General features: G+C 44.3%; 1 protein-coding gene across 10 annotated transcripts in view; it reads left to right on the plus strand.

Annotated features, from left to right (window-relative positions):
* The window catches only part of FHIT (fragile histidine triad diadenosine triphosphatase), a 1,225,929-nt gene that overhangs the window by 235,733 nt on the left and 968,737 nt on the right, over positions 1 to 21,459 (plus strand). The window contains exon 1 of one of the 10 annotated variants that reach the window (XM_066616397.1): positions 5,404 to 5,460. The exons of 8 other annotated variants lie outside the window; for them this stretch is intronic. The gene's annotated coding sequence lies outside the window, so the exon portion shown is untranslated. Of the gene's footprint in view, positions 1 to 5,403; positions 5,461 to 20,830; positions 20,861 to 21,459 lie in introns of those variants that run through there. One more of the 10 variants, XM_066616398.1, reaches the window with a different exon arrangement.

Below are 21,459 nucleotides of genomic sequence, written 5' to 3' on the forward strand. Positions count from 1 at the left end.
GGGTGCCAGGCAATCTCTTTGGAAGGTTGCATCATTCTGGAAGGCAAATAGGGAGTGAATAGGAAAGGTCCAATTAAAAAAAGAGAGGAATTGGCAAAAAGAAAGGAAAGAAATAGGGCATTCTTCATACAAGTTTCAAATATTGATTTTACCTAGATTACATATATGCACCTTGCTTTCTCTCAATGGGAAATTAATTTTAATTAATTAACCATCTCTCCCCATGTCTAGCCTCAAGAGTGGTTTGATAACCATTATCTGCGTGTTCACAGTGGCTTAGAAGACTCTGTGGCTTGGACTCACAAAGGTGCAGAATATCTAAAATATTATTTATCTTGGGACAGATCTTTTCATCCAGCCTCACACCTTTCTGTTGATTTCCCTAGCCAGTGAACTAATGTCAGATTGTTTGCCATGCTGGCAAATATCCTCAACTTAGAAGATAGACTCATTAATTGTGTAAGTCTAGTCAAACTGTTTCTGTGTGGTCAGTTCTTATTCACATGATGTGTGGTGAAAGTATACTGCATCATGTGAATAGGAACTGACCTCAGAGAAACAGTTTGATTAGCATTTCCTAATTATCTGGCTTTGAATGACATTCTTGATCAGATGAAACAGATATTTGGATTTTCACAGATCCTGGAACTGCCTTGTAGGAGAATCTCTCAGAACTTTCAGCCATACCAAAATTTTGCAACATCTTCCTCCTTGATGCCCTCTCTATGCAAATGATGGTTTGTTAGGCTTGGCGCTGAAATTTTGCAAAAGGTGAGATGTCTGGCAGGGTGCCTGCCACCCCAGGGATATCAGGCTCAATGGGGTCCATGAAAGGTGACAGCTGTCAAGCAAAAGGGACGCCGGTCCTCCTTTACTGGTCCAGAGCTGTAGGCCGCAGGCTGTGGAGTTGCTTCTCCCTTATCCTCCTCCCAGCTCACAGCTCCTTGTGAGTTCACAGGCCAGCCAGCTTCCTAACCAGCCAGCCTTCTCGCCACTACTGACCTTCATCTCTGGCCTGCTCCTGCCTTATAAAGGGTTTGCCAGCCCCTTCTGGTCCTGCCCCTCTCTCCCTGGTGTGATAAGGTCTGTTGCAGAATCCTGCCCCCCTTCTCCCCTTTGCTTTCTTGGCGCCTCTATTCCTTCTTGTACTGCGCCCTCGTTGCCTCTGTCTTCCAAAGCCTCAGCCCCAGTCATGGCCGTTTTGCTGCACACACCCTCTCTGGGCTGTGAGTCCTATTGCAGGGGCTCTGCAGACTTTTCAGAGGGGCCACAGCCAGGAGGGCAATCACTGCCTCCTGGAATGCCTCCACCCAGACGGATGCCCAGCTGAGACCTGAACATGAGATTTGCTGTGATTACCAGAGTGTTATCAAAAAGGGCTGTTATGTTTTAAGGGGAATTATTATATTACCCTTTTGGAAACTTCAGGATTGCAGGCTAGATAACAAGACAGTGTAATGCAAAGAAATTCCTTTTTAGCTTGAAAAGAGACTGGGAGAAAGATGACTTTCAATAGGATTATATTTTTATTGCAAAAACACACAGGTATACATAATGCACATGGAAAATGGTCAGTATATGTTTCTTGGTTCCTAGTACTTGGATCCTGTGTACCTAGCTTTATGGTGGTTGCATGTGCCATGTATTTAGTGCATCCGAAGAAATTAGAAAAGGATAGGTTGTAGGGAAGGATTTTAGGGGTCCCTGGTCTGCATAACCCAGTTGCTGACTAAAGATGGGTATAGAAGGGGAGAAAAAGGGGGGGGGAAGCAGGGAAAAGGTTCCAGACGCAAGATATAGTTACCTGTCCTGAGGAGCAGTTGGATGGGAGGGGGGAAGAGTCCTATTGAGGACCTCTGCCTTGGAGGGCAGCCAGAGAGAGAGAGCGCACATGGCAGCCTTTCTCTTTTAAGGGTTTTTGCTGACCTGAATGACCCAGATGTGGCCTCCTGGATGCGCATGCTCAGTACACAGTGGGACACATGGAGTATGTAAAACAGTGGAAGGGTCCGGAAATCAGCTATCAGCAAAGGCTGGCTTCCTGTGAGAGGGGTTAGCTGGCTGTTCGAGTACGGTTACTTAAAAGTGATTAAGCTACAACAATAGGAGCTATGCCAGACTCCTTGTCGTCATTGTGAGTTTGACTTGACTTGATTGTCCTGTGTGTTCAGGTTTAATGGGTTTGCATAACAGTGATTGGATCAGGAGCCCCTTTCTTAAAACAATACAATGCATACATTGACCTGCAAGGAAATGGGGGTTGTGTAATTCATGTGCTTGTGGCTTGACCAGGTCCTTTGGAAACGTGCTGGGGGAGATGTGGCCTGCATGATGTTTTTGAAACATAACCAGATATAAAAATCACAACTTAAAAGAAAAAATGGGATTTTCACGTAACAAGAGTTCCTCCCAAGGTGAAAAATCTCAGCATTTTCAAGGGAAGTTGAACACATTTCTGGAAGTCAAGTGATTTCTGCAAACTTCAACATTTTACTCTAGTAGGTCAGCAAGAATGTATCAGAATGCGGGTGGTGGTGGACTGATGCTGTAAATGCTGCGCAGACTTGGACGCTTAGGTCCAAAGATTTTCCTCACCAAGTTGCCCATTCACACTTAAATGCTGGAAGAAATTGTGTTAAGATGAAATACTGAAGCAATATCTGTAGTTTTGTTCCCTTCTAAATAAAGGGATTAAAGCAAGAACTTAGGGATAAGAAGCAAGCCCTGCATCTTGGAAGGTGATAATTACAGCCTGACTGCCTCTAACATATCATGGAGAGAAAAGTCAACGACTGTGGGGTAAAGCAAATTAGCTTAATTGTTAAATACTGTATAGGCTTAATGTGTGTACAGGCCTTGAACATTCCTTGAATGAGTATGAATTTCCTCAGGGTAACGTTTGCTTTATGCTCTCAGAAAATAGCAGCCCATTGATACGTGCACGTATGTGAAATGTGACTTGGCCCCATCCTTTTGTATCCAAAATCACAGCACTGCTCTTAAACAATGGTACTTGTTTAAGATTTTTGAGGGTTTGGGCTTCTCCTGAATTCAAGATGTATCTGCAGAGCAGGAGACCACGATGAGGTGCCACAAAACTCTTTTCAGCGATGCCATTGTGGTGAAGGTGAAAAGTCAGATTGCCTAGTCCTCTGATGCCGGATAAAACTAGTCTTTGCCAGAACTTGCTTCCTGTATGGGAACACTGCAGTGCTGGGCTTTTGTTGTTGGAAAAAGCTGTCTCTCACAGCTCAAAATACAAAGTATGTGTTTCTTTCCCCTGTTGCCTGATGTCATTTAAAAATAGATCTGACCGTTGCCTTATCCAGAGGTTGATACAAAGAAGCTAAAGAAAAGTGTTTGTCACTGTTGAACACGGAGAGAGCCCCAATGTTTCCCTTATTTGAAACTTCTGCCTGTTGTAGCAGTTAGTCAATCTTCAATAGTCTATTTAAATCTAGTAATGCTTTACTTTAAGTTTATGTCCTGTACTCGCTGCTGTGTTTAACATGGTGCTGTGTTAAAAAATAACTAAACAAAAATGTGTTAATGCAACAGTTCCTAAACTTACTGGAGTCAAAGTGCCCTTCTTTCATAGTGGCCTCTTCCTGGCTCTTCTGAGTGCCACAGTCGTGCATCGCACAATCCAAGGTGGCAAGGTCTGGGAGAACCAGAAGAAGTGGCCACCAGGTACATTCTGCGGCACCCCTGTGAATTTGCCAATAATAATGATGTTGGACTTAAGAACAAAATAACTTACAAATGCCTAGAAGTTGTGCGGGGAATGGGCTAAGGTAGCGATGAAAACTGGAAGTGCCCTTTTTTGTTGTTTTTAGATGTTAGGAGGCACGGAGAGCCCTGTGGAGGGCTTCCTGGACACCCCAGGACTCTGGCGTTGGCTGGAGGTATGTAAAAAAAAACCCTTCGCTTCCCTGGCAGCAGCATGATCTTGGGGATCATGTGACTGCCTTCCCCCTTCTCCCACCCCTTAAGGGGCCAGAGGCAGGGCTTCAGAGGGCTGTGTTGTGAAACTTTAGTTTGAGAACCTCTGGCCTAGAACCTAACCTATTCTTAAGTGAGGGAACTTTTGAATATGACATAGCACCTGTGTGAAGGCACACATGTTGACATTTTAAGTGCAGCTGTTGCCATGGGGAATGCCACTACAGTCACACTGAGAGTGGGCTTGTGTAAATGCAGGATAGGGTGGAGAGAGAGAGATTTAGGGTAGGGTGGACGGAAAGTTTTAGGGTGCAATCTTAACTTGCTCTAACCTATTCTTAAGTGAGGGAACTTTTGAATATGACATAGCACCTGTGTGAAGGCACACATGTTGACATTTTAAGTGCAGCTGTTGCCATGGGGAATGCCACTACAGTCACTCTGAGAGTGGGTAAATGCAGGATAGGGTGGAGAGAGAGAGATTTAGGGTAGGGTGGACAGAAAGTTTTAGGGTGCAATCTTAACTTGCTCTGGAGCAAGCAAGCCTGCGGGCCTGCACTGCAACCAGCGCAAGTTTGGGGCCAGAATCGGCTCAACTCAAGGCAAGGAGAAAACTCTCCCCTTACCCTGTGTCACGCTGACTGGTCCCAATGGGTCTACTCGGATCTGAGCCACCTCAGGAGGTGGCACAAATCTGAGTAGACCAGAGCAGCCTCCTCGCTGCTTGGGAACAGGTCAGGATCCGACATAACCATCAGATCCTGGCCCGTTCCCCGCCTGCCCGCCCCAGGACGCCTGCCATCTGCCTTTCCCCGCCCTGAAATGCCTACTCCCTGCCCCCCATGCCCCTCCCCAGATCTCTGACATGCGGAGGGCAGCCCAACGAGTTGCGCTGGCCACCCTGGCTCCTGAGTCAATGCAAATGTGCCTTATGGCATGTTTGCAACACCCCCTGGTCGGCACAAGTGACTTATGCCAGCCTAACCTGGGGGTTAGGATTATGCTGTTAGTTTTCAAGCACTTAATCCTCAAACATCTAACAAAAGCAACAAAATCAGCATTCCTGAAGCATGCCCTGATTTATATAAAGAGAGCTGCCTCTTTATTTTCTCTTTTCATTATTCTAATTAACAGTAACCACCTCAACAATACTAAGTGAAACAGATTAACCTAACAACCATTATTCTTGAGCAGTACATTCAGAAGATTCATTTATGAGTGGCTGTCTACTATCTATCATCCGATGTTGACTTCTCCCTTTCAGATTCTAATGGCTTCTGCTGCTGTAAAATGAACACAAATTCTTGTTCTTGTATATTTCAGTTGTTCTGCTTTCTTGCTTCTGCATTGCCTATGATGTCTCATATTTTGAGCTAATATGCCCTGATGATGGGAGAGAGGAAGACTCAGGCTTCCCTTTATGTTATGCTTTTGACATATAAACTCTTCTCCTTTCATTCTAGATCTCTGTTTCTCAAACAGTTGAGACCCACTGGGTGGGTAGCGAACCAATTTCAGGTGGGTCCCAGTTCATTTCAGAGTGTTTTTTTTTTTTTTTAATGTAATTTGACGTGATGCTACCATAGTAGGTGACTGCATTTGGGGAAATATTACAGATCTGTACTTTGAACAGGCTACGGTGTATGTGCTTTCAACAATGATAGCCAATAGGTCTTATTCTCAGGTAAGTGTGGCTAGGATTGCAGGCTTTGGGATTTTGGGGGAATTTTTTTTAAACAGACCAGCGACTACTTGAGAGGGTTAGGAGGGTTCTTCTTTATTTTAAATACATTTTAAAACTTATACTTATTGCAAACTTTTAATTTACTTAGGGAACAATCCTAACCCACTTTCCAGCACCGACATAAGGGCAATGCAGCTCCTAGGTAAGGAAACAAACATTCCCATACCTTGAGGAGGACTCCGTGAGTACCCCCTAACTGCAGGATGCAGCACATGTCCCATTGGCATCACTATGCCAGTGCTGAAAAGTGGGTTAGGATTTGGGCCTTACTTACTTAAGTGATTTTGGGTGCAATCCCAACCCCTTATGTCAGTACTTTTCAGCACTGGCATAGCAGTGCCAATGGAACGTGTGCTGCATCCTGCAGTTGGGTGTCACTCACAGAGGCCTCCTCAAAGTAAGGGAATGTTTGTTTCTTTACCTCAGAGCTGCATTGCCCTTAAGTCAGTGCTGGAAAGCACTAACTTAATGGGTTAGGATTGCGCCCTTTATTGTATAGGGTGTTAAAAATTTTCCTGCTTGATTATGTCACTTCTGACCATGACATCACTTCCATTGGTACCTAAAAGGGTCACTTTTCCCTTAAGGGGAGTGACCCATAAATGGGTGCCCTGATGGTGTTGTAGCGATTGCGGTGTCGCGGACACTGGGTGCGTTTATACATACCTGGGGGGACTGTGCAGGGTCCTGGAGGCTCTCAGCCGCCTCTGCAAGCCTCCCATCTGATGCAGTGGGCTCCGGTCTGCAGTCGGAGCCCACTTCTGGTTTGTGGTCAGAGCATGGAATTTCCAAAAACAGAAGTGGTGTCTGACTGCAGATTGGAGCCCACTGCAGAGGAGGATAGGCCCAAGATGAAAGCACCTAGATAGGACATTACTGAAAGAGGCAATCCTAGAAGTACCTGGGTCCCAAGGCATTTATGGGTTTACAAATAGGAACCAGATCCTTAAGTTGGACCCAGAAATGAATAATGTAACCAGCTAAAACTGAAAAGCACTGGAGTTATATCAGTGGTTCTCAAACTCTCTGGGAGTCTGAAAACCTAGGGTAAGTAGTTGTGGGAGTGGGGACTGGGATGGGGGGATGTCCCAATGGCGCCACAGTGATCGTGGTGCTGCAAGAACCAAGGTGCATTTACACCTACGTGGGGGACTGTGCAGCCCCTCAGAGGGTCCTGGAGGCTCGCTACCCCCTTGGTGAGCCTTCCCTCACCTTCCCTTTTAGGTTCCAATGGTGGGATGCCATTGGCATTTAATGGCATCCAATGGTGCCATTGGTATCCAATGGCATTTGGATGGTGGATGGCATCCAATGGCATTGGATAGATCCAATGGTGCCATTGGCATCCAATGGCATCCAATGGTGGGATGCCATTGGCATTGCCATTGGCATTTTGGCATTGCCATTGGCATGGTGGGGTGCCATTGGCACCACATGGCATTTAGGTTCCAATTTTAGGTTCCAATGGTGGGTTGCAACCCACCACTTCAACCACTGGGTTATATGGTTGGCCAGTCTCACACTAGATAAGAGCTTGGCAGAGACACTGAAGTTTCCAAATTGTTGAATGGCACTGCCTCATAGATTGTGTAACAGTAAATTAGACAAATATATGTTTGTGAGGGTGCCTAACTCAGATGTGATAGCATTTGTGTGGAGATTGGTGAAATATGCTTTGGCACAGGATTTTGGGATGACAGGGGGACAAATTATTTCCTCCTGTCCGCAGTCGTCCTTAATTATGAACCCTCAGGGTGACCAGATGTCATAACTGCAAAAGAGGACAAGGCACCTCAAAATGTAGGGCATCCAAGAAAAATGGAGGACATGACAAAATAAAAGCCAAAAACATTTGTACAGATGGGGCCTCTTTATCTGCAGATTTGGCATTTATGCATTTGCATGACTGTGGATGCTAAATCCCTGGATCATCCCCCCTGCAGACCTCCCAGACACAACCGGAACCTCATTCCAGTTGCATCAGGGAGGCTCAGAAGGACGACTGTTGCATTTGGAGCCCAGGTGAGCTGAAAACCGTGGATTTGATTATCCACGGTTTTCAGTATCTGCAGGGGGTCCGGGAATGGATCCCCTGTGGATAGAGGCACCACCTTTATATTGATTTCATGTGGTTAATTTAAACACTATATTATTATTAAATTTAAAACTACATTACATATATTACATATAATTAATTACAAGAAGGCTATGCGCTGCCTTTAGGGGGCTGCTCACAGGGAAAAGGAGGACATTTAAGTTCTTTTCCAGGTCACAAGGCTAAAAAAGAGGACATGTCCTGAAAAAAGGCTGTCTGGTCACCCAGTGAAACCTGGACAAGGATAAAAATGTGTGAAGTTTCCACACTCGCATCTAATGTTGGAAAAATGACAAGTTTGGATCAACTTTAATCAGCATTTAGAATAATGGGCTTGGATTTAATATCTCTGTTTTCAGAAGTCATTAAAGATTCTTCAAACTTTCTTTCTGAAATGCTCCAGGGCATTGTGTGATTTGAAATGCACTCCGTCAATGTTGTGTTTTGTTGCCCAAGTCAAGTCGTTTCGGGGGGGATACAGCCCCATCAGCATGACGCCTGTCATTTGCGATGCTGCTGACTGTGCCCGATAAGGTCTTATTAATCTTTATTTAATATGTTCATATGAAAAAAAATAAACATGGAAATCATAAAGCATATGTATGCATGGTGGAATCCCTCTGGGCATTCAGACCATATTACTCATATCTTAGACAGGTAAAAGTGGCAAGTTGTATTAGCTGAGTTCAAGACACAAGAAGCAATATTCATTTCACAGTGGGTGTAAGTTATGCAAATGAGAGCAACTTCAAGGCAAGCAGAGGTACACAATATTCTGTCCATTAGAATAATACAATTTAATTAGCAGTTGTCACAAAAAGCAGTGCATGGTTTCTGCTAAGTTTTGCTTTTGGTCAAAGCTGCTGCTGCTGCTGGAACTATTTCTCAATTCTGTCATGAGAAGGTTTAGATGCCCAAGCATTGTGTTTGCTGGAGAGGGGGGAGTGCACAGCCTCCAAGATGCAACCCTTCACCCTCCCCAGGTGAAAAAGCACAGACATCCCCGTGGACAAAATGCTTTTAAATGGTATGGGTGGAGATTTCTGATGTGGATTTTCCTACTCCTGCACAAACAATATGGGGTACAGAGGTGGCCTTAGAGATTGGCACTGGGCCCTTGGCTGTTACCCAATGATGCCGATACCTAACATCAGCCCTGCCATAGAGCAGTGGTTGCCAAACTTGTAACAGCTGTCCAATGGAGAACTGGTCCCTGTTCAGACTGGAGATTTCCATTAAACCTCCACTCAACTTGTCTTCTGGGTAGATCTGAGCACCAGCATACTCTGGGCAGTCATGTCTGTTGCCCGGTGTCCCAGAAGGCTGTGCAGTAGGATATCCGGGCAGGTGCAGCTGCCCAGAACATCCCGGTGCCCAGATCTACTTGAAATATGAGTTGCATGGAGGTGGAACGGTAAGGTCTGCTCATGGAGCAGAAGCTTTCCCCAAACCCCAGATTCGTCCCCTGGCTGGATTTGGAGGAGCCCGCCCTAGTGGAACAAGAAGAAGCAACAAAAGCAAAGCAGGTTTCTGCAGTGCTGCATACATTTTCAAATCAGTGTAGCCAACTGACAGAGCCACTGTGTTTATCTAAATTATTGGTCCAATCCTATTAGGGCCTTACTTGTTCTGGTAGTATAAGGCCCTTTATGGTTGTTGCAAAATGTATCATGCCATTCAGTATGGCCTGGCTACATTCACAAGTTGTGAGTGGCTTGGTCTGCCCTCCAGCTGCCAGAGGACACCCACCAGTGCTGTTAAGTCAGTGCATGGGCTAGGAGGTGGTTGAGGGACAGGAACAGAGCAGAGATGTAGGAGGAAGGAGGGTGAATCAAGGCTAGGAAGGGGCTGTATTGGTGGCGGCGGCGCAGCCAATACCCCATCCGTCTTCCAGGCCGTGATCCCCTGACCTCGGTCCATGTGGACTTCAACCAGCGAAATCAGTGTTGCAGGTCCTAGTACACCCAGTGGGCCAGTGTGGGTTTACCCTGGGGCAAGGGAATAAATGTTCCCCTATCCTGAAGAGGTCTCCAGGTCCCAAAACTCCCATTTGGAATAACTCATGTGCCCCACTTATGCAGCTGCATTGCTGAACAGGAGTTGTATAGGATTTGGCTTCCCGTTGCTGGTGAATTTGGGTGGCAATCCTATTTGCGAGCTATGCTTTAGAAGAGCCACTGTTGAAAGAAGGGATGCTGTTTAGAAGTGATGTGGCAGAAATGGCCAGAATTCTACAGAAGCACATTTCTAGACCAAAATCTGTGAATTCTGACATAGTGCTTGCTCATCTGAATCAGCCTGAAGGCAAACTCCTATACTTTCCTATAATTTCCTATACTCCTATACTTTCCTATACTTATTTACATCTACTAGACGTAGTCTGATCTGTACAGTGCAAGCGAGGTTGTGCTCAGGCATCGCTGCAAGCAAATCTATAACTATAGTAGCTTTGAATTATTTCAATAGACATTTGTAGGGTTTGCTCCTGTGCAGTGGCGTTGCTAGGGGGTGAGGGGTGTGCTGTCCACACCGGGTGACGCGCATGGGGGGTGATGCGCACTGGGGTGATGAAACGGTAAAATCATGGTGGTTAGGTGTAATACCATCATGTTATATACCGTTGGATATGGAATTTCCAGCAGAATGCAATGCAAAAAACCAGAGTGGAATATCTCCTTTCTATCAAAAGTTATGGCCAAAAAACTGGACAGCAAAAAATGCATGGATCCCTATGGAAAGTGAAAGTGAGCTGTATGGCGCATTTAGTCGCGAGTAGGTGAACGTGTCCTAGACTGTTGGAAAGGGCAGGCTGAGAGGAATCCAACAACACCAGAATGGTCTTGATCCAAAGATTGCAGCCCCCAAAAACACCTGAGAAGGAACTCTCTCCCTCCAAGCAGATGAATGTATTGAGCCCTATGGAAAGCAAAATGAAGCCTCATGGTCGACTTTACCCATGAGCAAGCAAATGTGCCTTGGCTGGTGTGGAAGATCAGATGAAGGAGAATGCAAGGCTACCAGAATGGTCCTGATCCTATGCACCTGGATCTAAACAAGTGCTCCAGAAGGCAGCCTTCCCCCCCCCCCCCCACTAAAAAGGATCAAAACAGAGGCTGCAGCTGATAAGGTGAACATTTTTGAGACTTGCAAAGCGAGGTGGATCCTGACAGTGATGTGGTTTAAACAGAAGTTCTTAAATTAAACTGGGCACTGGGTGGGACTGAAAACCTTACTGGTTTTGGAGGGGGGTGTTACTGCAGGCAGGCTACAGAGGAAATTCACTTGGTGGAACAGGGCTAGCTTCTGCTTATTTAATTATTTGTTTTACTTTAATAATTTATACTTATTTATTTTAATTTGCCTGATGATGTCACTTCCACCATGACATCACTTCTGGTGGGTCTTGGACAGATTGTCATTCTAAAAAGTGGGTCCCAGTGCTAAAAGTTTGAGAACTGCTACAATAAGGTGTTAGTAAGTTGACACCCTTGGGGGGTGGTGGTGTGACACCACTAATGACCAGAATCACTAAAATTATAATTTGGAATAATAATGCCGTCCTGTTACATATCAGTCAATCCGTAATTTCATGCAGAATGTGTTCTGCCTTTGTTCTATCAAAAGGTACAGCCAAAAAACCAGTGGGGGCAGTACATCACCACGCCCACCACCTGAGGTATTGCCCCGCCCACTGCTTGGGGGGTGACACGCTGGCATCCCGCCCCAGATGACACGAACTCTAGTGACGCCAATGCTCCTGTGTGCTCTCCATGTATTTATGCCTTATGTAACATTATCTAGCATTTGATTAGGTGATGGTAGTGCTAATTGCCTTCTGGAAGTGTGGCAGCTTTGAGGGTCTGCTGCTCTGAGATGCTCATGCATTGTTCAAGTTCTGTTTTCAGGGTTTGTTCACACTGACCTTTTTCCCATACTATCAGTGAATTGGTCTGTCAGCCAAGATAATCTTGTGTTGTCCATTGGGCATATGTAGGTGGGCATCTCTCCTTCCAATGAAGTAATATAAGTCTTTTGGCTACTGTGAGGGCCCAGAGAATCCATTTCAATTGTGCAGGTGTGAGTCTCCAGATAACGGGTAGATAATTAAGAATTACATACATATCCGTAAAAATTGAAGGTTGCTGTAGCACTATTTTTATAGTATTAATTATTTCATCCCAAAAGCTTACAATAACAGGACATGACCACAACATATGTGTAAGTGTAGCATTCAGACTCAAGCATCTCCAACATCTAGATGCCTTGCTAAGTCCTTTAAGAAGTAGCCTCTGTGGTGTCCAGTATATTCCAAAGAGTATTTTTTGCTGTTTTAGGCATAATTTAAGATCTCTAGATATTGTGTGTATATTCTTAAGTGCCACATCCCATTGCTCACCCAGGATAGGACATTCCAATTCAGAGTTCCATTTAATTTGAAGTAAATGTGTATCAAACTTAGTACATGACATTAGATATTTATAAACATATATTACTGGTTTCTTCATATCAACAGACTGCATAAGTACGTCTAGGAGTGGGGGGGGGGGGGTTGGGAAGCAGATAATGTAGAGGGACCAAATTTAGAAACTAATAAATGTTGCAATTGTAAATATTGCCAGCTAGCGAACTTTGGAAGGCGATGCTGTTCACCAAGTCTATCAAATGAGAAAAATTCCTGATCCTGATTAATAAGTTGATCTAATGTAAAAATTGCCCTATCAGTCCAGCTCCTGCATAAAAAAGATTCCCTATTAATCTCTAAAGTTTCCCTATTAATCTCTAAATTCACACTCCCACTTACTTCCACTGATGAACGAGAGGTAGAGAAAGGTGTACTCTGCAGTAAGGCTCTTAGTAATGCACTCTAGTTGGCATCAGAGGCTACTCACAGTGTGCCCCTTGACTTTCAGGAACAGCTTGCCAAGCTTCAGACTGTGAACAGGCTCCAGAAACGCCACTCAGTATGAAGAGATTTGCGCGTTCACACACCCACACGTGCCTCTTGTCATAGTTCCTAGGATGCCATGTACAGGTTAGGGGCTCGGTATCACAAAAGCCTGCTCATAGGGTATGTTTGATAACAAGCTACAAGGTCATAGCTTGAAGGCAGCCACTGGGTAGCGGCTGAAAAACACAAGCACTCTGATGCCCACGATATAAGGGTGTGTACTAAAATGTTTAATTTTGGAATTCTGCATGTTTTCAAGGATCATATTGACATTCAACTTGGTTCCTTTTGGGGACCCATTCAGAGAGCCCTAATTCTTTCATTGACTCCATTTGTTTTAAGCATTCTACTCATTGTTCAGTGCCCCAGGGCATGCTGTTCAGTGTCCCAGAAGCTAAAGAGGGAAATTAAGCAGAAGTGCATCGCAATGTCATCGCACGTGTATAGGAAAGAACTGGCCCAGTACCATAGAGGCTTTGGTTTGGTACAAACCGCTTTGTGAACTTTTTGTTGAAAAGCGGTATATAAATACTGTTAATAATAATAATTAATAGAGGCCTTTTTGGCTTTCTGAAGGCCCATCAGAGGATCAACAAAGGACTGGCATGGAATAAGAAGAAATTAGAGAGGGATGGGAAGATTATCCAAGAATATCACCGGAGGAGAGGAGAGGCCAGAATACAAAAGCAGAAATACAGATCAAAGGGGCCAATTGTGGAGCAGGAAGACTGGGAGAAGAAACAAAGGGGTGGGGGGAAGGACGATCAGGAACTTTGAAGGGCTTCGAAAGTCAGGAGGAGAGGAGATAAAATACTCAACCGATGAGATGTTGAGCATCATAAATAATCACTACCAGGAAATGTACGCTGAGAAAAAGATAGAAGAGCAAACCATGACTGACTTTTTGATGAAAATGCCTAGGGATGCCTATGACTCACCCAGTAAGGAAGAAGCCGAGGAGATGACTAAACCTGTAACAGAAGATGAAGTGCTGGAGGTGATAAGAAAGGGAAGAGATGGCGCCGCTCCGGGTCCCGATGGACTAAATTACACCTTTTATAAGTTGTTTCAGAAAGAACTGGCTAAACCCCTAGCTTTTAATAGAGCCTTTCGGGAGGAGGACAAATTTAGAGATCGTTTTTAAGGAGGAATCTTAACCTTCATTTATAAAGAGGGGGACCCTACTCTGCCTAAAAACTGGAGGCCCATTACTCTGACAAACATCGACAATAGAATTTTAGCAAAGATTTTGAATGATAGACTTTCCAAAATAGCCCCTAAGTTGATTATGAGAACCCAGACTAGTGCTGTCCCAGGGAGGAAGATGACCAGTTCCTTAGTTCTGGTTAGAAAGATCTTTCAGATGGTGGAGAAGGGACAGTGGAAAGGGATACTTCTACAAATGGACCAATCTAAGGCCCTCGACAGAATAAACAGAAAGTATCTCTGGCAAACGCTGATGACAAAGGGTGTCCCAGAGGTCTTCATAAACTATATAAAAACTCTGTATGAACAGGCATCGGTTATGCTGCAGGTAAACGGATGGAAGGGAAAAATCATACCCATATAATCAGGGATATGCCAAGGATGTCCATTGACCCCACTCCTCTATGTATTAGCTTTAGATCCGTTGCTGGCCATACTCCAGGCAGAGCCCAGAATAAAGGGAATTGCCATGGTGGGGAAGGGAATAGCGCAGAGGCTGGGAATGCCATAAAAACGGTAGCCCACGCAGATGATGTGTACGTTATGGTTATAGACGTGTGTGAGATGGAGACATTGAAGGGAATAATAGATTAATACAGGAGGGCCTCGGAAGTGGTGATAAACGAGGATAAAACCAAATGTTATTCTCTTGGGTCGAGGGGGAAAAACAGAGGTGAGGGCCACGGGGGCTGTTTTTGAAACGGATGAAAGGAAACAAGAGATTCAAAAGGTGGAATCTATAAAAAAAATTAGGTATAATTGTTGGACTGAAACAAAGAGGGTTGGAAGAAAACTGGAAACTGTGGGCCTCTAAGGTGGAGGAAAAGCTGAAGAGGTGGAAAAAATGGAACTTGAACCTGTACCAGAGGGCGTTACATCAATATGTATTGTGTTCCGATGGCATCCAATTTGGTGGCAATCTATCCCCCGCCTTAACAGATGGTGGACAAGGCTACCCATCAGGTTTTTGTTTTCTTGTGGGGCACTGCCTTCTTCACTCTTTCCCGAGTGATGGCATATAAGAAAGTGAAAGAAGGACGACTAGGGGTTTGGGCCCTGGGACCTTTGTTCTTGGCTGCCTTTGTCTCCTATAACTTTGGCAACTGGGGGAAATGGAGGCAGAGGCCACAGGAAGGGGGAGCTTTTGCATCTGTATGGGCCCAATTCGGAGACACTTGGGAAAAGATGACCTGGGGACAGAAATGGTGGGTGAAAGGAGAGACGGGATACGTACTCACTCAGGCGATAAAACGATCTTTGCTGGAGTACATGAGGGAGGCAGTGACTCTGATGAAGGAGATGGGACTCTCGGCCAAGCCGTAAAAAACCAGCGGGCTGGAAGGGAAACAACTCAAGTGTTATATGTATGAAATGACGGTACAGGAGTTTATCATGAGGCCTCACCAAGAGAAACAGTAAAGTAAGATGCACCTTTCCGCATACCTCTTGCAGGAGAAGGTGGCGCACACTGCCTTTAGCAAGAAGAGAATCCCCTTTAGTTTATGGGAATTAAGGTGGAGGGCTTTCCATCAGGTCCTCACGGTGGGAGCGGCAAACCCATGGTTGCAAGAAGATCAGAAGAGGTGCAAGAGGTTGACCTGTAAGGGGTCAGGACCCTCTAGATCGGTAGGCACCCTGCTGCTGATAGAAAAGGTAGCCCATTTTGTCCAAGAGTGTATGCTGGCGAAGGAGTTGTGGAGGGGGCGTAGCGAGGGCCTTTAAGTGACCTGAACTGGCCCAACAGACCTGGGAGACTATTGTCTCTGGGAAGGAGCTGGCGGGAGGTGTGAAGGGACCCAAGAGGAAAAGTAATGTGGGACAACGGAGGGGAAAAGATGATAGGTGGGAGGTGCCATGGTCTGTGGTAAGATTGATAAATCTGTATGTCCTTTCTGCGCTTGGCATCCAAAGGGGCAAAGAAATAAAGGAGAAAAAGTCTACCAACACGTAGGGATGGGTCTGCTTTGTGGTCTCCAGAGTATACGGCGTCACGGCTTAGAAAGGGTGAGAACCGGTAGAGACAGGTGGAAAAAATGGTGGGAGTGGTTAGATGGGGTGAATCCACCTATAACTTGATGTATCTGTGTTCTAGTTAAACAGCTGATGTAATGTGACTGTAGTTGAAAATGTAAAATGTGATTTCTTTCCTTTGTATTATTTATTGTAGTATGAAACTTTTTAAATAAAAACCTATATCCCCCCCCCCCAAAAAAAAATCAATATTTCCCAGGGCATGCTGTTGTCTCAGGGCAATATGGGGGCAGGATTACTAATGATTGCTGTTAAAATAGCAGCCACTATTTTTTCCATGGTTTAGGTCATATTTGCTTTTGTTTTTTTAAACCCACGCTGTCCTGGGACAACTCTGCATCTCAGGGCAATTATGGGCATTCAGGATAGGATGCTAGGAAGAGGATGAGCTTAAAGCTGTGACCACCACCGATGCCATTGGCAGGAAATATCAAGTTTAAAGTAAGACTTTTTTTGTTTTAAAAATTCAAATGAATTTTTAAAAATGAATGTAATGATTGAAATGAATGTAATGATTGAATTCTGAAAACAAACCTCCTTTGTACCTGTAACACTCTTGTGTACCAGCTTGCTTGCCTAGGAATAGGTCCCATTCAGTTCTCATTCCATTCATTTCCAAAATGAACACATACCCCTGCCCATGTACCTTCCAGCTAATCCTTGTATGAGGGGTTTAGTGATGGTATGCAGAGTCAGAAAGCACCTTCCACTTGAATAAATCCTATCCATAAAATGCCAAGTTGTAGAACAGACCTTGTATCTTTCCATCTGATATGTGGGTTTTTTCCAGATGCAATTAATATAATCTTCTTAACTGACAGTTATGTTTGGGCCACAGCAGTGAATAGGATCATTGCCTCTTTGTGTTAGCTTTTGTAGTTTCAGCAAGCATGAAAATTGAAGCAGAAACTTGCTCTTGGAAGTGAACTGATAAGACTGTGAACATACAGAGATCTGATCTGTTGAGTGAGAGGTTGAAAGTAGAATAGCTTTTTGAAATATCAAGGTTAATGGTATATTTCATACCGATAAGAAGGAGATTTAATTCCAGACGTACAAGTTGTAGTGGCCTGTGTTTAATTTTCCAGAGTGGCTACAATGATCAATAACAGAGACACTCAAATGTGTCCTTTAATTCCCCATCTGTTTGTGGCTTGCTAGAATGGTCTATCATGAACAACTTATTAATTAAAGTGTGATCTTTTTCTACATTTCTCTCAAATCATGATTGTTCTTTGTAGGACTAGTTCTGTACTGCACAGGAGGAATCCCCATCCTCAGGCGACTTGAGAGTCCTTGGCCTTTGTCACTGTGCACTGAGGCTGTTTAGAGCTTACCTTGTAAATACCTTTGTGTCATATTTCTCACTTTTGCTTTCAATGCTGAATTGTTTATTCTTGCCCATATAATCATATTCCAGTTCTCTCTCCCCCCCCCCCACACACTCTGGTTTCTGAGAACTCTGGCTGGAGTGAGCGCAGAAAAGGCAGTTGTGTGACCTTGTAGAGCAGCGATTTATAAGCACCGATATTAATTCATGAGTTTTCCTGTCTCTTCAGATCAAACATTGCCTCTCTTTGCTTAGGCAGTAGGCAGCCAGCTGACCTCTTTCTCTCCAGGTGGGTTTTCGTTGGAGCAAGATATGCAACCGTCTGTGACTTCGGTGATGTGAAAGGCCCCTTTGGTGTTTCCTTTCAAACTGAGCCCCCTACGTTATCATTTTTGCTTTCTCTATAAAGAACAATAATACATTTTCTTTTCAGTTGTGGAAATTACTGAGCACCGCTTGTAGATGTACTGAATTTCATTACGTGCCCTTGTTCGAAATCCGATTCAGATAACAGATTCTCCCCTCGATCTGCATGCAAAGAACCTTCCATAGCCTTTCCAAGTGACGGATATTGTGACTGAAAGCAACAGACCTGAAACCCTGAAGTGAACAGGCTACTCTGTGCAGAACCTACTTAATATATTTGAAAAGTAATATTTGACTTTGCTAAGAGAAGTTAACAAGCACATTGAGATTTTTTTCAGCTAAGGTCCCAATATTATAATAAAATCATAGAGTTGGAAGGGATGCATAAGGTCATCTAGTCCAAACCCCTCTTGTAGCAGGAAATCCTCCTAGCACATCTCCAGCATTTGCCTGTCGAGCCTTTGCTTGAAGATCTGCAGGGAGGTAGAATCCACCACCTTTTTTGTCAACCTGATCCATTGCCAAACCACCCTGACGGTCAAGAATTTCTTCCTGGTGTCCAATCAAAATCTGTTCTCTTGTAGTTTGTACCCCATGGATCTAGTTCTACTCTCAGAGGCAGGTGAGAACAATTTTGTTCCTTCTTCCATATGACAGCCCTTCAGGTATTTGAAGAGCACTATTCGATCCACTCTCATCTGTCTCTTCTCCAGGCTAAATATACCAAATTCTCCCCTTCTCCTCCTGCACATGCACAACATAAGTAATAATATGTATAAAACAGGCAGATCATCATAACTGTCTCTGGGCTTATTCAGACTTGCATCTTCCCAATCCAGCCCGCATACATGAAGCAGAATAAGAGCACTGCTGCCCTACCTCCTCACCCAGCATACCAATCCTATTTCCAGCACTCTGGGATATTCATGCAGGGTTGTAGCATTTGCATACAGCCCACATGAACAGGCTGAATGTGCAAGGTTCGCTTCCCAGACAAAATACAGTAACTAACCATGCATCTTATGTTGGATTTTTTACCCATAGGCTGTATATGAACATTACAGTCCCTGTACAAGGTAGGGCAGTTGATGGGTGGTTGGGGAGGATTGATTCATAGAGTTCATGGAGATGATATCTAGATTTCCAGACCTTCATGCTTTGATTAAGAAAACTGGACTTGGTGGAAATATCAGCAATAAAAGGATCCTCCTCTGTAAGGTCCTGGCTGCTGTTAGTAAAAGTCAGGGAGGGAGGAAAAAGATGGAGAGTGAGTTGACAAGGTAGCACCACACATGGACTGCATGCAAAAAATGGAAGATAAGGAGAGAGATGATTTGTTGAATAGATTTTCAGGGTCACCAGGCTCAAGCTTCTAGACAAAGGAGGCTGATAAACTAAGAATTGAGGCTGGGTTCCCAGGGAGGCTTGGCATCAAGCTGAGCACAGAGAGGAACACAGAAGAAGAGCCCCACTGGATCAGGCCAAAGGCCCATCTAGTCCAACTTCCTGTGTCCCACAGTGGCCTATCGGATGACTTAGGGAGCGTTCAAGACAACAAGATACCTGCATCCTGTTGCTGCTGGCTTGCATATGGCTTTCTGAAATAGCCTACTTCTAAAGTCAGGAGGTTGCACATACCCATCATGGCTTGTAAGCTGCATTGGACATTTCCTCCATAAATCTATCCAGTCCCCTTTTAAATGCAACTAGGCCAGGTGCCATCACCACATCCTGTGGCAAGGAGTTCCACAGATGTCTGCGAAAAGGATCCAAGTAGGGGTTAGAGTGCACACATAGGTACACAGAGATCCCACTGCAAGGAATTCCAGGGTCTGAATGTAGGTTGGCAGAGGCCAAGAACCTCGGCTATACCTCATGACACAAAGGACATCAGAGGATTTCCTGGCCCAAATGGTAAAGTGCTCAGCTCATGACAGTCCTGAGACTGGGAAGAGGAAAGGGGGAGATGCGGCTACGTGAGACTGAAGGACGTTTGATTTTGACACAATATTCAGAATGACTTTGCGCACCATATATGGGCAGCTTGTTCTGTGCTTGTTCATCCTGTCATGTGCCTTTGGTCATGTTTTGTTCCTACTCATTCAAAGAAATTTCTCTAAGGGGATGCTTATCACGCCGAACGAGAAGGAAGAAAAAAAGCCACAGAGAGCACCACATTTAACTTTTATCATGGAAGCTGATAATCTGTAAGATTCATTCTGCAGGATGGTTTCTCTAAGCTTCTTGATAGAATAATTAGACAGTCTTTACAAACAGAAATAATCCTCCGTGTACATTCTCTGCTGCGCAGCACAGGTCTGAAAGGGATTTCTTTCTTTCCCTCTTTCTCATATATAATGGGATAAAATTGTGCATTACGGAAACTTTGACAATCTCTTCCAAGGAAATGAAAGGCTGAATAAAATCAAAGGTTCCGTGTGCAGATTTGTAATAAAAAAGGAGGTTTCAAACAGGATAAGAGTCGGAATATAGGGCAAATACTCCTAGGGCAGGAATCCAATGTCAGGCTTTGCCAAGTCAAAGCAAAAACCATGGTCTGTATTCTTTTGCCCTGGAGTCACAAGAAGTCTTGCCAAGGTTGGAAACCGGGTCTACGCATGTGAGACGGCAAGGTGGGAAAGGAGAAGCTTTGGTAATGGAATGCGCTGTACCTCTTCAAGTGGCAGGTGGGGAGGGGGGGTACTGCTTTTGAATGCTTTCCTGTTCAAACCTCCTAATAAGTTGAGGTGTCCAAACAGAAAACTAGTACATCAAGGAGAAAAAGTGGTAGTTGAGCACCTTTGCCCACGGTGCTTGGTTTTCTGTCTGCAGTTTTTGGATGGAAGGAGACACTCAAAAACTGTATTCTACACCTGCAGTCTGAAGTAGTGCAGGCTGTTCTACTACCTCAAACCTGCTGCATACACAGAAGGGCTAGAAAGTAAGGGAAGTGATCAAAATACTATACAAGCTCAGGGCATAATTTAAGATATCTGAGAGGGTAACCTCAAGGAAAGATAGTTCATAAAAACTATATTCTATATTCTTTGTCAATTTTTTCAGAGGAGCTCAGGAAAGTGTATCGTGTTTGCCACCCCAAATGTTATTCTAACACTACCACTCTTCTCTTTGCATCCTCTTCATCCTTTTTTTCCAGTCCATTGAAAGCGAGAGGAGAAAAGGCTGGTACCTAATCAGGTAAGAGGGGCAGCATTTGGCATGCCTTCTCAGGGACCAGGAGGTGGGAGGGGAACCTGCAAGAATGCCTCTCATGATGACCTTGGTGACCATGCATGGTCATACGAGAAAGGCAGCCCTTTGAATTAATGTTAACAGGAGACAATGGATACCTAGAAAACAGATTCCATTAGAATGTTTGGATCCCATCACATAAAGTTCAAGCAATATGTTTATTTTCCTAAACCTAGCTTTAAGTATATGCTGCCTGATGTTTAAAAAAATGCATTGCTTATAGAGCTTGAATAGAATAATGTTGGTTTCTCTTCATGCAAGATGTGTTCAAAATGTCTCAAGTTCTGTCCTTGCCCTGCCCTGCCCTTGTATTGGACTGGGCCTGCTCATAATAGACATATTGCATTCAAAAGAAGTCAAAAGAAACATGGCCTTCATACAATGTACTGTTAAATTATGGAATAAACTGTCACATGGTGTAGTGATAGCTAGTAGTTAGAGCAGGGTTGTCGAACTCATTTCATACAGTGGGCCGAATAGCATTCATAGCACCTTCTGAGTGACATCATTAAGCAGGAAGTGACATCATTAAGCAGATGATGGCC

The sequence above is a fragment of the Tiliqua scincoides genome, chromosome 2, assembly GCF_035046505.1.
Source record: "Tiliqua scincoides isolate rTilSci1 chromosome 2, rTilSci1.hap2, whole genome shotgun sequence".
NCBI classification, from domain to species: Eukaryota; Metazoa; Chordata; class Lepidosauria; order Squamata; family Scincidae; genus Tiliqua; species Tiliqua scincoides.